The following is a 17,178-nucleotide window of genomic DNA, read 5'->3' on the forward strand; positions in this document are numbered from 1 at the left end:
TAACTGCCAATTTTTATGAAATATAATAATAATCATAATTTTCATCTGCATTCACATATATGGTTCAATATAAACATAAAAATATTTCAGAAAGGATGACAAAACAAAAAAGTATATACACATATGAAAAATAATAAGAACAGGAATGCAGAATGGAGTTAAAAAAACAATTTTAAAGAGTTCTAATTCAGCCCTAATTTATAAGTATAATTATAATTGTTCGCATGCCAATAATTTTTATTTTCATTTTAAAAATGTTGAATGATAAATAAATATCATCTGTGGAAACATTGAGTTACTCATTCTTGGCCAACAGACTGTCTCTCATTTTGTTTCTGAATAAATGTAGTTTCATAGTACGAAGTGATTGGTCGATCTCATGAAATGAGACATGATTTCTGTATTTTTACTATACGATTGATATCGTTATGATGTAAGCATGTTGAGAAATGTTTTCTCCTGTCTTTCCAGCAACTTCTTCAAAATCGATGAGAGAAAATGGTATTCCCATAACTGAATATAAAACAAAAGGTGATTCTTTCACAAAAATAGGACTCGACATGGCTAGCCAAATTGAAAAATGTGACTAACCAGTCAACTTTCTAAAAGAACCCTCAATTGCTCCCATAATGTCCCTACAACCCATTGATGAAAATGAGATAATCTTATCTAAAGGTAGACTCAAAAATAATTGTAAATCAGGGCCTGATGAAATTACCTCTGAACTCATTAAAAATATTCATATACATATTTTGAAACCGAATGTCCATCCAATAGATTTATGCAACAAAAATGGGAACCCACCCAACCAATGGAAAGAATCAAGATTTATATACGTTCACAAGACTGGCATCAGACACGAATGAATAATTATTGATCAATCTCTGTGATAATTAATTTTGCAAAAATGTCTGAACAATCGGTCAGGAAAAGATTACTTGAGCGTCCTAACAAGCACAATGTTCTTACCGTTTCATTCAAAACTCGAACATTGAAAAGGTCATTTTAGATTTCGAAAAACACGCAATAGAAATGATGTATGAATTATCGAAATTTTTGGATGTTTGTCTTGACCAAGAAACAGCTTTTGACACCGAGTCACATGATGTCTTATTGGGGAAACTTTCTGGGTACGGAATAAGAGGGCACAGTTTGAAATCAATGCGAAATTATTTGTTACAGAGAACACAAAAGGTTAAGATAAGAAAGAACTCAGCAGTACAGCCCTCAGTTTTGGACCTAATTTCTAATATACATCAACAGCATATCAGAAAGCAGTGGTTTTCGTGGATACATTATTGTTATGCAGACGATACAGCGATGATTTCCAGAGGCAAAACCTGGGATGACTTTTATTATACTGAAGAAAATTATTATTTAGGCTTGAGAATCAATTAGATCAAATTCATGAAATTTTCGCTTAGTACTCGGGATAGTCTCAGATCGTACCCTAAAAATACACAAACCACTATGTAACGATAAAACTACATATGGAAATCCATAATCAAAGCAAAAATGGCCAACTTCCGCCAAACGGTCATCTCCCACTAAACCGGTGAAGCGGAAAAAGGAAAGCGAAGATATGTGAAAGTACTCGAATGACCCATAAATAGTCAGCTCACGGAGGAATCTGTCCAGTCATCACTCGAAGACGAATGTTGATACTAACAATCGAAACGTCGTAGATTAACTTGGCTTGGAATCTCTCAACTTTTGAATTTTATTTTATATATGTTTTGTTCAATTTGTTGCATTTTCACTTGTGTTTCATTTCACTATCATTTCATTTCAGTTTTTTTGCCTAATATAATTGTTTTTTTTCTCAGCTATTCTTTTTTATTCTTCTTCTTTCAGTTCCTTCAGGGACTTCAAATCATTTCATACAATATCGGACAAAGGAAGTCCGAACTAATGAAATTCTACATGTAACTGTTCGTCAATAGATAAAACATCTCCGATTTAGTATTTGTGAGTTATTATCGACCAATACATCAGGTGGGATGACCACGTTGCAAATTTCATGCAAAGGCTGAGGCAGAGACATTCAGAGACATTCTGTCACAGAAAAACCTGTTTCTGGTATCCGCCTCACAGAATAGTATATTATGCAACGATCATGTAATGATGGTTATTAAGACACGAGCATTAACCGGGATACGAAACGAGCCGAAGGCGAGTTTTGTAGGGTATATGCGAGTGTATTAATAACCATTACATGAGAGTTGCATACGCTATTTTTTCTAAACCCGATAAATAATGAAAAACTATAAATATTATATTTGTATTGAACACATTTACAGTAATTAACTCATATTTAAAAAAAAAAACACAAACTTAACGGTATTATCAATGATATATGAAAACTATAAAGATTCTAATTATATTTATATTGAATATAACAACTGTAATTAATCTAATCTTTTAAAAATTTCGGAGTCGATGGTATTCCTTCTATATCGCTGTTTTAAGACATTTTGATAATATAGGTAGGTAATATGAAAACTGATTTTGACAAATAAAGCAATCAGTTTCTTAGGTTAGAATCTATGACAAACAAAGGAACAGGATTCTTCATTGAAAAATTATGGGTTTCTATTGGTTGATAATCTGTATCGTTATGAAAAATCTGTATCATAATGGATATCATTATGAAACGGTTTATGGTCATATAAGTGTATTGTTAGAGTACGGGTGTAGAAAAAGAATATTACGATATTGTATTACTATATGGGAGGGAACTTGCCACACTTTGATGAATACTTCTAAAAGTCATGCGGAATTCCGTATTGAAAATAATATACACGATTCTCGACCGAAAAACTATATTAAGAAACCGAAGTACTGAATGTTAGAGCACAGAACTGCTACCAGTGTTTGATTTGGATGTTTTCAAATTGGAAAAAATATACTACAACAACTTTTAAAAAAATCTAGAACTTGAATCTCAGAAATCTTTAGTACCTAAACTCCCATACGCAAAAATTCAATTTTTTTTTGTCAAAATTTCATAACCGCCTTCCTATGAAGCTTAAAACAATCTCAAAAACCAAAGAATTCAAATATGCTATCGAAAAGCATACAATAGAAAATGGAAATGAATTTATCATAGTCTGAAAATATTTTGAAATATTCAACAATAACTCATTACTTAGTGCTTAGTGGGTACCTATTGGCTGACTGACACTCTTACATTTAACGTTCAGATGAAGCAACTGAATCTAGAACCTATAAATATGCAGGTAGGTTCTTTGTATGGCATAAATGAGCGTCAAGAAAGGGAATTAGGGAGAAAAACATAGGTTCGAAGATTGTATTGAATTTCGTCAGTTTTGAAGTTGGAAACCTATAGTTTTGGGGTGATGAAAAAAATTGTAACAATTTCTTTAAAATGGTCTGTCACAACACTTAATGTAACAAACCGAATTCTACGCGGGTGAAGTCGCGGCAACAACCAGTAATCAATAATAAATAGATTCAATGGAAATGAAAATAGGCTTGAATCGTATACCGATTAAATCAACGCTTCAACCTACACATCGTTATTCCAAGTAATGAAACATTACTTTCGCTACATTCTATTATCAAGTTTTCACCACCTCATTCACATCTAGGAAGTGTGTTTATTTGAAATCGGTTCCAAAACATCCATTGTAACACTAAATGTATAAACATCCATACACATGTTTGTGCAAAAGAACGCGGCCCATGATGCTTGGTGATTTATTTCTGACTTCTGAAAGGAATATTTTTAGAATCGTTCCTTCCCACTTCTGAAGTGCATAGGATGTTAGGGTTATTAATTAAAATATTGACTTTCTTCACGCAAATAGACGGTAATGAATCTTTCAGATGCAAGAAAATATCATCTCATCATTTGTATTGAAATTTTATTATATCAATATACAGTGTGTTGAAGTATTTGAAGTCCACTAAATACTCGTTAGGACAACAAGGGGATTGTTCCGAATTCTTGGGGTTCTTGTTGAATACTCTTCGTAAGCAGAAAAATAACAGAATTAATACTCCTGACCGCTCTGGATTGAATGATTCCGTAAAGTCTATCTCGTCTTGTGTTTGTTAATCTTTTGCTGGAAAAATCCTCACTCGTTGACTTTGTAGTAAATGTTCGAGAGTAAGCAAAATAGTCTAATCAACAAGTTCATAAACATGAAAAATTGAGATAAAGGTCCTAAAAATATGAGCGATAGCTCATTCGATTCGGAATCTACCCTGGAAAAATGCTTGTGAAAGATTTTGGTGCACGTAAAAAATTGCAATTGTTATTAACAAAATAAGATTTAAAAAAAAGTATATAGTTTTTCGTTATTAACTCAAAAATTTTGAAAAAAGCTCATTGAAGAGGAGGAAGTTTCAGATACAAAAGTTTCGACTGCCGAAACTCTATTTCCATTATTTATAATTATAATTTGACTTTGAAAATAGGGTACCGCGCGGCTGTTACGGCATGAGCACGCTGCCGCTAAAGAGAGTTTAACAAAAGAAATAATTTTTTCATAACATACAATGTCATTTAAAAAATTCCAGTAACTTCTTAATACTTGAATGAATCGAGTCCTGTAGAAAAAAAAATTTATCACCATTTTTCAAAAAGTTATTCAATTGTTAACTAACAAATATTTTTCGAATCTCCGTTGGCATAAATGATGGGATAAAAAGTATAAATAATTGGCCTATAAATTTCAAACTTCGTGCCAACTTTTGTTGTCTGGAGATAATTATGATTTTGAGAGGAACATTTCTTCTCAATTTTAATTTTTAATTGTTTAAAATCGATTTTTTTTATATTTTGATTGTTTAAATGATTATTTAAGAAATAATTTTGTTTTCAAAAATCATGATTTATACTTTTGAATAGTTTTGGAGAGAGTAAATTTTTTTTATTCATTATTTTATTATTTATTACTCTAACAATTTGTCATAAACAAATATTGATCATCGTTATATTTTTTTCTGAAGCAGAAAAAAATTATGAAAACAGATGTATATAAGAAAGTGCCGTAAAAAAATTTTTTATTCATCATAATACTAAGTAAAAAAAATTTTATGGTAGCTGTTTTTATAATTTTTTTTCTGCTTCAAAAAAAAAAATAACGTTGCTCAAAAAATTGTTGAACTGATAAACAATCAAATATTGAATATAAAAAAAAATATTTTCTACAAACTATTTGAAAGTGTGTGAAGTCTTAACTAATTATTTAAACAATCGAAATTTAAAAAATCGATTTTAAACAATTGAAAATTGGAATCCGAATTTATTTTTCAATCATGATTATCTCCAGCAAAAAAATTTTTCAATAATATTGAATTCCTCTATTTGTTTAAAACAATTCAATAAACAAATTACGTAAAAAATCCATACCCCTGTTAATAACTGCCATTGTTTGATGTGAAAACAGACATAGTTGAATATCAATTGAAAAAAAAATATCAACAATTTTTAGATACTTCATTTTGCAATAGTTATAAAAAATCATAATTACAAAATCAATAAATATTTATGAACTTTCATCGTAGGGTCGTATGAAGTTTATATACCAAAAGGGCTCCACGAAATTTAAAATTTATAGGCCAATTATTTATACCTTTTATCCCATTATTTATGCCAATGGAGATTAGGAAAAAATTTGTTAGTTAACAACTGAATAACTTTTTGAAAAATAGTGATAACACTTTTTTTCTACAGGACTGGATTCATTCAAGTATTAAGAAGATATTAGATTTTTTCAAAATTTTAAAATGACATTTTATGTTATAAAAAAATATGTCTTTTGATACACTCTCTTTGAAGAACTTTTTCCAAAATTGCTCAAATATTAATATTTTTTGAGTTATTAACAAAAAACTAAATACCATTTTTTTAAAATCTTATTTTGTTAATAACAATTGCAATATTTCAGCATCACCAAAATTCTTCAAAAACATATTTTTAGAGGTGATTCCGAATCATATGAGCTATCGCTCATATTTTTAGGACATTCATCTCTATTTTTCATGTTTTTGAACTTGTTGATTAGACTGAAAACGTATGTGAATGGAACTTTAACTAGCGTTTCCCAATATGACTGATAACCAGTCTGTGCAAAGCTTATTGTTGAATCATCTGAAAATAGAACATTTAGCAGGTGATGATTGACTGTATTGCCAAACATGCGCCAAACAAACTGACTGTTAGAAGTATACAAGTATAGCTGAGGCACCAGTCAATCTAATAATGACACTGATAATCTTCAAACATGACAACCTCTGACGAAAGAACCAAACTCTCAAGAAGGTTTTAAATAGATGAACACATTAATCTAGCAGACCACTATTATCATCTTCATGCAGTCATTGTTCACTGTGGTTCTGGCGTTGAATCTGATCAGTATAACGCCTTGGTCAAAGACGAAACAGACTGGTTTAAGTTTGACGATAGTCGTATCACTAAGTGTTCTGGCGATGTATTGAATCTATTGTAGCCTCTGGAGACACCCTACATTTTGTTTCATCAGAGAGAGGACATTGGCAGATCAAGATCTTCAGATGATGTGGTGCTGCAGATTTTTCCGGGTTTTTCTGCAGCTGAAAAAGCAAATGCGCCACTGGAATCAATGAAGTCGCCCCGGAGCGCTAATTAATTTTCATTGTTGTTTTATAATTTGATGATTTGTATTTTGGAAGTGTTATTACTTATTGAACATCCATTAATTTAAAAAGGTAAAATAACCACAAAAAACCTGATTACCGAAAAAATGCTTGAAATAGTTTCTTGGACAGAAATTTTAAAAGCCCTACGTATCGCAACCAAAAAACTCCACTTGTTATACATCATTCAAACCCTATAAAAAATTCCATTGCTATTTTTACAAAACGAGTAGTTAATTGATAAATTTGTTTTTGGTTCTGTCACAATCTATAATTTTAATGTGAAGGAATTGGCTGATACTTGATGTAAATCGGAAATCTATTCAAATCTAACAGTTCATTGTGAGATTTTCAGATGACAGTTTACAAAACCGCAACAACCGCAACAATAGCTTTCTCGAACGTTTTCCAATATGATTACGTTTGAGAAAACCATTGTATAGCGTACTCGAAAAATTAATTCGCCCCTACTACCTTCACCGTAGCTTCTGGTGAAATCCTACCGGAAAACAACTACTTCCCGGCCAATACCAATCTGGATATTGACTTATAGTAGATCATCTACATACCGGTTTCGAGGTATCACCCCTTATCAGTGTAGGAAAGATCCGACCCAAACAGCAAAGTGCCTGGGACTCGATTAATTTCAAGGCAAAAGTGTTGCATCATACCGTCTAGAAGGCGGTATCAATTTTTTTATCGAATGAAAAAACAAGTCTTCTTTTTTGATAGGTTTCTCAATTCTCTTTCCAATAACTTTCGAAAACAAATACTTTGTTTTTCGAGCAAACAAACGATACATATCGTAATTTCATGTAAAATGTTCAAAAACCCACAGTTCATTCTAATAATTATTCTGAATGTTTACCATTTTCTCCCTGACGGCAATGAATTCTGTTTTCAGTATTGTTTCAAACATTATGGGATGTTTCTGTGGTGATAACATTGTACGCTCCTCTATCGTATATTTCCACCGTGAGGCGTCATATCAGGTGATCTAGCAGGCTCTTTTAAAGGAACACGTCTGCTTGTCTATCGATTTGGATTATTGATGACTAACCCCTATTAGTTTTCAACATATGTTATGTCCAAGGTAGGACGGTAGCCTGGTGGGTTGACGGGGTTCGAACCGCAAGGCGGGACGATGGTTTTTCCCTTTTTATCGTTCAACCTGTGTTACGAATGACACATAAAAAGGTAATACCTCTTGAATCCTTAGGTCGCAAAAGTTTAGACTTTTGAGAGTTGTCTTTCGTAGTGGGGCGATCGATAAACGGATGTGCTTCTTTGAAACATGCTACACTACCTCATATATTGTTTTTATATTTTTTGTGAGGATTCGTGACATTTTAAGTATATGTTACATAACCGCCTTCTATTCCAAAACTCATAATTAGAAATAGTGGTGCTCCTAACGAAAATTCTCTGGAAAAATTTCCCTGATGTAAAAAATCAATTTGTACACAAACTTCATTATGCCAGGAAGTGAATGGTGAAAATACTGACTGAAATGAACTAAAGTTAATTAAAAATACATGTTTTTTGAATAATGACATTTATGATTTGCTTACAGATCTTTGAAACGGATATAAAACTACTGATCACTCAGAATTGGTTGATTCGATTTCCAAAAATTACTATATGATTTATCACAATACCTTCCTTCCTATTTACAAAAAAAGTTGGTAGACCCCTCTCGGCGTCGACTTTGTAAAAATCTGTTTTGCCGTTAAGTAGTTGTTGCCCCCCTACGAACAACTTTCAAAAGTCGTAACTTTTGCGAGCTGAAAACTAGCGAGGTTTTACTTATTATCGTGTGATTCCTAACACGGACTGATGTAATACTATTTTTTTTATCTAAAAGTACTGAATACAATTTCACGTTAATTTTTTCTGACATCAATATCTTGTACCTTACAAAAATCAAAAGAGGTGTAACATTCAAATTCCTCTTTCCTGAAAAATAACATCATAATATTGGCTCCAACACTCCAAAGAAGTAGCTGCCTCACTTTCTTGCTCTTTTGACTCGTTTGTTAAACTACATTTATCTATTAATTGTTGCTTTCTCCGCCTCATTCGTATAGATAATATTGGTCTCGCAAATAGACATCCAGGGCCGGATTTAGGGGAGGGCAGGCGAGGATACCGAGCCAGGCATCTACAGGAGAGGGGCCCCCACAAAAAACATCTAAAACAACATCCAAATTTTGACGGGTCACTGAGAATACTTGCACCCCAAAACTTCAGGTTTCCAACTTCAAAACTGACGAAATTCAATACAATCTTCGAAACTATGTTTTTCTCCCTTGGGGGTGGAAATTCTTGACTTCGTGACTTTTCCAATGTGTAATTTGTAATTTATACCCATGAGTTGAAGAGAAATAAAATGAGTGAAAAAATTCGAAAAGTAATTGATAAATATGGGTCTCTACTTCAATCCGGCCCTGAGGACATTACATTTTTCACAGTCAAAGAGTTCCATTGAAATAGCAATAAATACTCGTTTGCATAAATAAATAAACCTTTTTTGGGAATATATAATCATAATCGAATATCAATAAAACATTTCTCTTGGCTCCTATAATGTTATGCTGAACGAACAATTATTGCCACCATTTATAGATATCCGGACCCCGTTATGTAGAAATTTTGCGAAGGGGGTGATATCAGATCGCAGAAACTCGCTTCTCTGTCTAATGATTCTGAAAGGAAATCATCCCTATTCGTTTCGTGTGCCGATCCTTTCCAAAACCCCCAAATCGACTAATTCGGTTCGAGACGTTGGTAAATTATTTAGCCAGTATTAACAGAACTATTTACCAATTTAAATGTTCATTTGTAGTCGTCTGAATGAATTATAGATTCCACGCCGTCTTTCGATTGATGAGAGGGTGTAGTTAATGAAGATGGAAAGTTGTGTGTAAAGCAGAATTCTGAGTAGGAGATTAAAACTCCTGAGAAAGAGTTCTCTCTGATGACTTCAAACTAGTGGATTTATTTCATGTTGCCTTTTACTGACGCCAATTTCAATAAAGAAATTAAGGATATAAGGATAATTTGTGGGAAACAATTATTTCAAAATTTCTCGTTGACTTAGCTGAAAAAATTCACATATCCAATGTATAGCTTCAGAACCACCGAGAGAGTAATTAACGATTTGAAGACAAAAATGTTCAGTTTTCTCAATTGATCATATTTTCTTCAATTCCACATTTGAAATGATATTTTAGTATTTATATTCAAAGGCGCCTTTTTCATACTTTTTATGATTATTTCCATCATATTCTTGTGATATTCCTACTTTGATATTCAGATGAGTTCCTGGTGATAGTATTCCTTCTAGTACAAACAATAATATGTTTACATTCAATAGAAATACGAAATAGTCACATTGCGAAATGAAGCACATAATTAGTAGTTTTTATATCATCAAATACAAGGCGAGAACATAGAGCTCACATCCTAGAAATTAAATTAATAGGCTCATCTCATTAAATTCCTTAAGAATAAATTAGATACTGAAGTACTGATATCAGTTTATTTTGCCAAGTTTTAGTCCATTATTTTCAACAACATTGCTATCTGGGGTTTAGCAACTGAGGTGGACAGAATTTTCAACATTACTGAGGCTAAGTAATTTTCAATCTAGATTACAGAAATTCATGTAAAGAGATTTTATGTCAAAATAAAATAGTAAATGTTGCCTATTTTTTTATTATAGAAACATTGACGTATATCTATGAAAATAGAAGACAACTACAGTTGAGATCGGAAGTTCATAATTATCATACTAGGAATAACCATATGCTCATCACTCAAAAACATCATCACGCAAAGAATTAAAATGTATCCTATCTTTGCTGGTATTCATCTCTTCAATATACTGTCATGCCATATGAAGACACTGCCACCTCAAGTTTTTGAAATACAGTTGAAAGTGTTTCTATCAGAAAAAGATTTCTACATAATAGATGAATTTATAGTTGAAGTTGGTATTGTTGGATCACTGTCATTGTGACGTATATATCGAAATATGTTGTTTATGTATCTATTTCTATTTTTTGTTTATATTTTAATATGTATGTGTTTGTTTTACAATGTGTGTCACGTATTTTTTTTATTCTAGTGACATCTCATGGTACGGTTTTTCAACGATAAGACAAGGACAGCTGTTGTGAGGAACAGAAAATATCTCAAGAATACAGGGATAATCATAAAAGAGGACTTAACTAGGTTGAAACTTGATATTTTGCACAAAGCAGTGAAAAAGTTTGATAAGAAAAATGTTTGGTTCACAAATGGCTCAATTTATGTTAAGTATAATGGTGCCACTGTTCGCGCCGATTCATTAAGTTTTTTAGACACTATTCAGTAAATTGTCTTTAGTTTGTTTTTTGAAGATTACATTTGTTTTTTACTACTAATTTTACTTGACACTTCATGTTATTTTTGATTTGTGAAAATAGTAGTACTACTCATTCTGAGTTTATGTCAAAATGTGGGTAATCGAATATTCCACAGGGTGGTTACATGCAGCGGCTTATGTACTTGAATTTAATTGCGTTTATTTTTTATTTTGTAATTCTGTCTGAGTATACCTGACACATTTTTTTTTCTCGTTTTCTTCTTCTTACTTGCCTCTTGATACCTCTCTCCTACTATAAATTTGCTACATTCCGATTTTCTGTCTTGGTCTTTCTGCCCTTTTATCCTAACACTTCAGTCCTAAATATTTTTTCTCTCCTTTTTTTATTACACGTTTATTCTACTAATAACTGTATCTGTTTGGATGTGTCTGAAATTCGCCCACTCAAATGTTCGGTCTCTTCTGCTCAGGTCAAAAATTCAAATTATGATGTCCTGGGTATTACGGAAACATGGCTCCGCTCTGGAGTGGGTACCGACGCTGTGAGAATTCCTAACTATGAATTTATTAGACTCGATAGACAAACACATGCTGGGGGAATAGGTATGTATAAAAAATGTAACATTAAATTTGAAATTCTTATCAGAAAATGTTCGGAATTTATTGAACAGATGTGGATCTTAGTTGAAGTAAATAAGGAAAAATTTTCAATAGGACTTATCTACAGACCGCCTCACTCAAATATAGATTCTTTTTTTCATAGCTTCGAGGACGTTATGGCCAACATGTTCACTGAGTTCGATAAAATAATATGTTTAGGAGATTTCAATATCAATATTCTCGATATAAACTGTAATCGTTCTTCACAACTATTATCATTGTGTGAAACTTTTCGCTTGAAACAAATCATTGACAACCCAACTAGAATAACAAAAAACTCAATATCATTGATAGACATGATATTTGTTAGTAACAATATTACAATCTCTGAATCAGGGGTAAATGATTGGGGAATATCAGATCATCTACAGACGTATGGAATAATAAAAAAGCGACTCCTTCTCTGCACCCGTCAATTTTTTTTTATTCAGAGACTTGAAAAATATAAACCGAGAACATTTCCATAAAGATTTGAAAGCAATTCCATGGCAATCAATCTTCGAAATCGATAACATTGATGATAAAGTGCAGTTTTTCACAGAACAAATCTTACTTCTATTCGAAGTACATGCACCTATTAGAAAAGTACGACAAAGGAAAAATTATAAATACTCTCCCTGGATAACTGATAATATAAAATATATGCAACAACTAAGAGATAAGGCATTAAAAAAATTCAAATGCACTAAACAAACCCATCACTGGGACTATTACAAACAATTGAGGAATTATATTACTGGCGCCATAAAATCTGAAAAAAAAGCATTTTTGAAATTTAAATTTAAAAATTGTTCATCAAAGGGTTTATGGAATGAACTTAAAAAACTAAACATCTGCAAAAATAAAAATAGGGAAATACCAAAGCATCTCAGCGACGTTAACCAACTGAATAATCATTTTACGAATATTTTGAAAAAAATGTTGAAACCTAATGAAAATTTAATTGTTTTCTATTCTGAAAACTTAAATAATGGCATCAATGGCTACTTTTCGTTCGAATATATTAGCGAAACAACGGTTTCGAATGTGATTTACAATATCAGCTCTAAAGCTTTTGGTACTGATCGTGTCAATATCACATTTTTACACTTTTGCTGCCCTACTATATTTCCATATACAACACATATAATAAATGAATGTATTTTTAAGTCTTATTTTTCCTCCGCCTGGAAAATGGCCAACATAGTTGCCTTACCGAAGGTAAACCAACCAAAAGACTTCAATCACCACCTCAGATCAATCAGTATTCTTCCTACTCTGTCCAAAGTTCTAGAAAGAGTTATGGAAATACAAATACGAATCTTTGTTGAACAGTCTAAAATTCTACCTCAAAAGCAATCGGGGTTCAGACCTGGTTACAGTTGTATGAGTGCACTTGCAAATATAACGGATGACATTATCAAAGGTATTGATGAAAATAAAGCAACTGTACTCATCCTACTTGACTTTTCGAAAGCATTTGATTTGATAAACCACAGAATTCTCCTATCCAAACTTCACTACTTAAAGTTTGGCCAAAATGCTTGCAAACTTATTACTTCATATTTATCAAATAGACTTCAACGTGTTACTCTGCATGATACATGCGGTGTTCCTCAGGGTAGTATTTTGGGTCCACTTCTGTTCACCTTATTTACTGCAACATTTCATGAGGCTTTGCAGCACTGTAACTACCACATGTACGGTGATGACACACAGATATATAAAACCTTTGAACCAGATAATGTCATGCAAACTAACAGAGAAATAGATATTGACTTACAATATTTAAAAGACCTATGTGATTAACATCTACTCAAAATAAATCCTCAAAAGTCATGTGTTATTTTGTTCTGCAATGAGAATGTCAGGAATGATATATCTCATAATATTTTACTGAGGATGGGAAATGACACAATACCTTTTAGTGAGAGTGTAAAGAACTTGGGTTTGATACTAGATCAAAAATTGAGATTCAAAGAACAGGTTAATATTATGTTCAAAAGAAGATACACTAGCTTGAAAATGATTTACCCACACTATTTAAGCCAAGATGTAAAAAAAATGCTGTGTGATTCATTAGTGCTTTCCCAATTCAACTATTGTGATATTGTATATGGGCCATGTTTAGATGGCATGGGTAGTCAGCGTATCCAGAAAATCCAGAACTGCTGTTTGAGACTTATTTTTGGCATAAAAAGCAGGCAGAGGATTTCCCATTAAATTAAAGAAATTGAATGGCTCAATATGTCCAATAGACGTAAATTACATATTCTTTGCTACTTCTACAAACTTTTGAAATACAAACAACCCAACTATCTCCACGATAAAGTCATATATAGAAAAGACATACATGATAGAAATACTCGACAAATTTTTTTTATCACCATTCCTCGACATAGAAAGGAAATTTTCAAATGTAGTTTTTCATATAATATTGCTAGTTACATGAATACGTATAAGATAACCGACTACAGTAGGTCGTGTTTCTCTTCCAAAAAAGCCATGACTGTATGTTTGCGTGACTTACAAAAATGAAATATAATTGAAAATATCTCCTAACTCAGAGCAAAAAAACTAAAATTCTCACAGCGTCGTCATGCAACCTTGGCGGTTTCATGACCTGAAGGTATCACTGCCCTCACAAGTGAAAATGAATTATATAAAAAGGGTTCCTATCTTTTCTCTCTCTCTTTCATCTTTTTTTCTCTTGCTTTTCTCTAGTCTTCTTCTTCTTCTTCTTATTCACTGGTACTAGTCAGTAGGTATATCTTAGTTCTAAGTTTAGTTTGTAGTAAGGGTCTGAGTGGAAGACCAGTTTCTCTCTTCCTGGTGTTGAAAGAAAACTGAACTCTCACCTTTTATTTACCTAGTTTTTTTTATTGAAATTTAATATTGGTTGTTAATTTTTGGTGAATAATAAACGTATTATTATTTTTTTTTTTCACCGTAGTGTGCGCTGGTCAGGCCCTATCCCCCGAAGCCCCGATACATTCGGGAGGGCGCGCCAGCATAATCAACCAATGACCACTCCCCACACCGTGGGGTAAGTGATCATTGGGTCCGAGAATCATGTGCCCTGAGCAAACGCAGTGAGCCAAGAATGACAGCCTTCTGCATCTGTGCGGCTAAGATTTCTGCCTTAGTGCGGCAAGCCGGTATAATTTTGAGATTCGAGAGTAGAGAAGACATCATTCCACCAAGGACTCCAACAATCAGAATGACCATCTTGACAGAGTGATCTGGATAGAGTCTGCGGAGTTCGAAGAGAAAATCTCGATATTTTATCCGTTTTTCCTCCTCTTTTCTGACGATATTCGTCTCGTCAGGAGCTGAAAACTCCACGACAAATATCGTTTTGGTCTGGTGGTCGAGAAGGACTACATCAGGCTTATTAGCTTGTATTAACCTGAGGGTGGGGAACGAATAGTTCCAATAAATTCGGCACTTCTCGTTCCCCACAACGGATTCAATATCCCCCGGAGCGTAGGGCAACACCGGTGTCTCGTCAATACCGTAAGAGTGCCGTAGATGGTAATATAGCACTCTTAGGGCCGCATTATGTCGATGGATATAGGCCGAGACCGCATATGCTGGACATGCTGATAGCAAGTGCATTAGGGTCTCGGGCGCCTCGCGGCAGGCCCTGCACCTTGTGTCAGGAACCTCTATACCCATCACGCGACTGCGGTAGACTAAGGTGTTGAAGACACCATCCTGGCAAGCCATGATGAACCCCTCAGTTTCCGACTTCAGCCCACTCGACCTGAGAAAAGCGAACGTCAGGCGCTTTGATAAGCCAAGGTCTTCAATATTATTGAAGAAGACCCCATGCATTGGCTTATCCTTGTGTCTCCGCAGAAGTAAGGTGATCTCTGCGTCTTTTATCTGAGCTTTTTTCCGAACGGGTTCCAACTCGGTGACAGAGTTGTAGTCACCTCGTTAAGAGTCGAAAACTATACCGAGTTCATAGCTGCTCGAGCAGCTGCCCTAATGAGAAATGCTCCAATTCCTGCTCTCTCATGGTCACGGACCATGCAAAGAAGGGGATCCGAATTCCTGACGACTTTACAGGCTGTATCCAGTACCATTCTGTCATGTAGACACTCCAAACTCAAAAGTCCACGACCTCCCTGTTGTCGGGGGAAGTACAACCGTGAAACGGACGATTTGGGATGCAAACTCCTATAGAGATGCATCATTTTTCGGGTCCTCACGTCGAGTTGATACAGCTCCTCCCGAGTCCACTTCACTACTCCAAACGAGTAGAGTAAGATTGGAACGGCAAGCATATTTGTTGCAGCAACTTTGTTCTTCCCCGACAGCTCCGATGACCAGATCTGTCGAAGTTTGTGCTGATACTTGCCGCGGAGAGAGTTTTTCACTGCGGTTACCTCTTGAGAGTGGCGTTGTTCCACCCCGAGGTAAGTATACGTCTCTCCGGCATCCAGATGGTGTAGGATGCTTCCATCTACGAGCTCTATTATTATTATTATTATTATTATTATTTTTTTTTTCACCGTAGTGTGCGCTGGTCAGGCCCTATCCCCCGAAGCCCCGATACATTCGGGAGGGCGCGCCAGCATAATCAACCAATGACCACTCCCCACACCGTGGGGTAAGTGATCATTGGGTCCGAGAATCATGTGCCCTGAGCAAACGCAGTGAGCCAAGAATGACAGCCTTCTGCATCTGCGCGGCTAAGATTTCTGCCTTAGTGCGGCAAGCCGGTATGATTTTGAGATTCGAGAGTAGAGAAGACATCATTCCACCAAGGACTCCAATAATCAGAACGACCATCTTGACAGAGTGATCTGGATAGAGTCTGCGGAGTTCGAAGAGAAAATCTCGATATTTTATTATCGATATTATCGATATTTATTATTATTATTATTATTATTATTATTTTTTTTTTTTTTTCCACCGTAGTGTGCGCTGGTCAGGCCCTATCCCCCGAAGCCCCGATACATTCGGGAGGGCGCGCCAGCATAATCAACCAATGACCACTCCCCACACCGTGGGGTAAGTGATCATTGGGTCCGAGAATCATGTGCCCTGAGCAAACGCAGTGAGCCAAGAATGACAGCCTTCTGCATCTGTGCGGCTAAGATTTCTGCCTTAGTGCGGCAAGCCGGTATGATTTTGAGATTCGAGAGTAGAGAAGACATCATTCCACCAAGGACTCCAATAATCAGAACGACCATCTTGACAGAGTGATCTGGATAGAGTCTGCGGAGTTCGAAGAGAAAATCTCGATATTTTATCCGTTTTTCCTCCTCTTTTCTGACGATATTCGTCTCGCCAGGAGCTGAAAACTCCACGACAAATATCGTTTTGGTCTGGTGGTCGAGAAGGACTACATCAGGCTTATTAGCTTGTATGAGCCTGAGGGTGGGGAACGAATAGTTCCAATAAATTCGGCACTTCTCGTTCCCCACAACGGATTCAATATCCCCCGGAGCGTAGGGCAACACCGGTGTCTCGTCAATACCGTAAGAGTGCCGTAGATGGTAATATAGCACTCT

The sequence above is a fragment of the Leptinotarsa decemlineata genome, unplaced genomic scaffold (genome assembly GCF_025532065.1).
Source record: "Leptinotarsa decemlineata unplaced genomic scaffold, Ldec_3_MD MMD2_tig00000010_RagTag_RagTag, whole genome shotgun sequence".
NCBI lineage: Eukaryota > Metazoa > Arthropoda > Insecta > Coleoptera > Chrysomelidae > Leptinotarsa > Leptinotarsa decemlineata.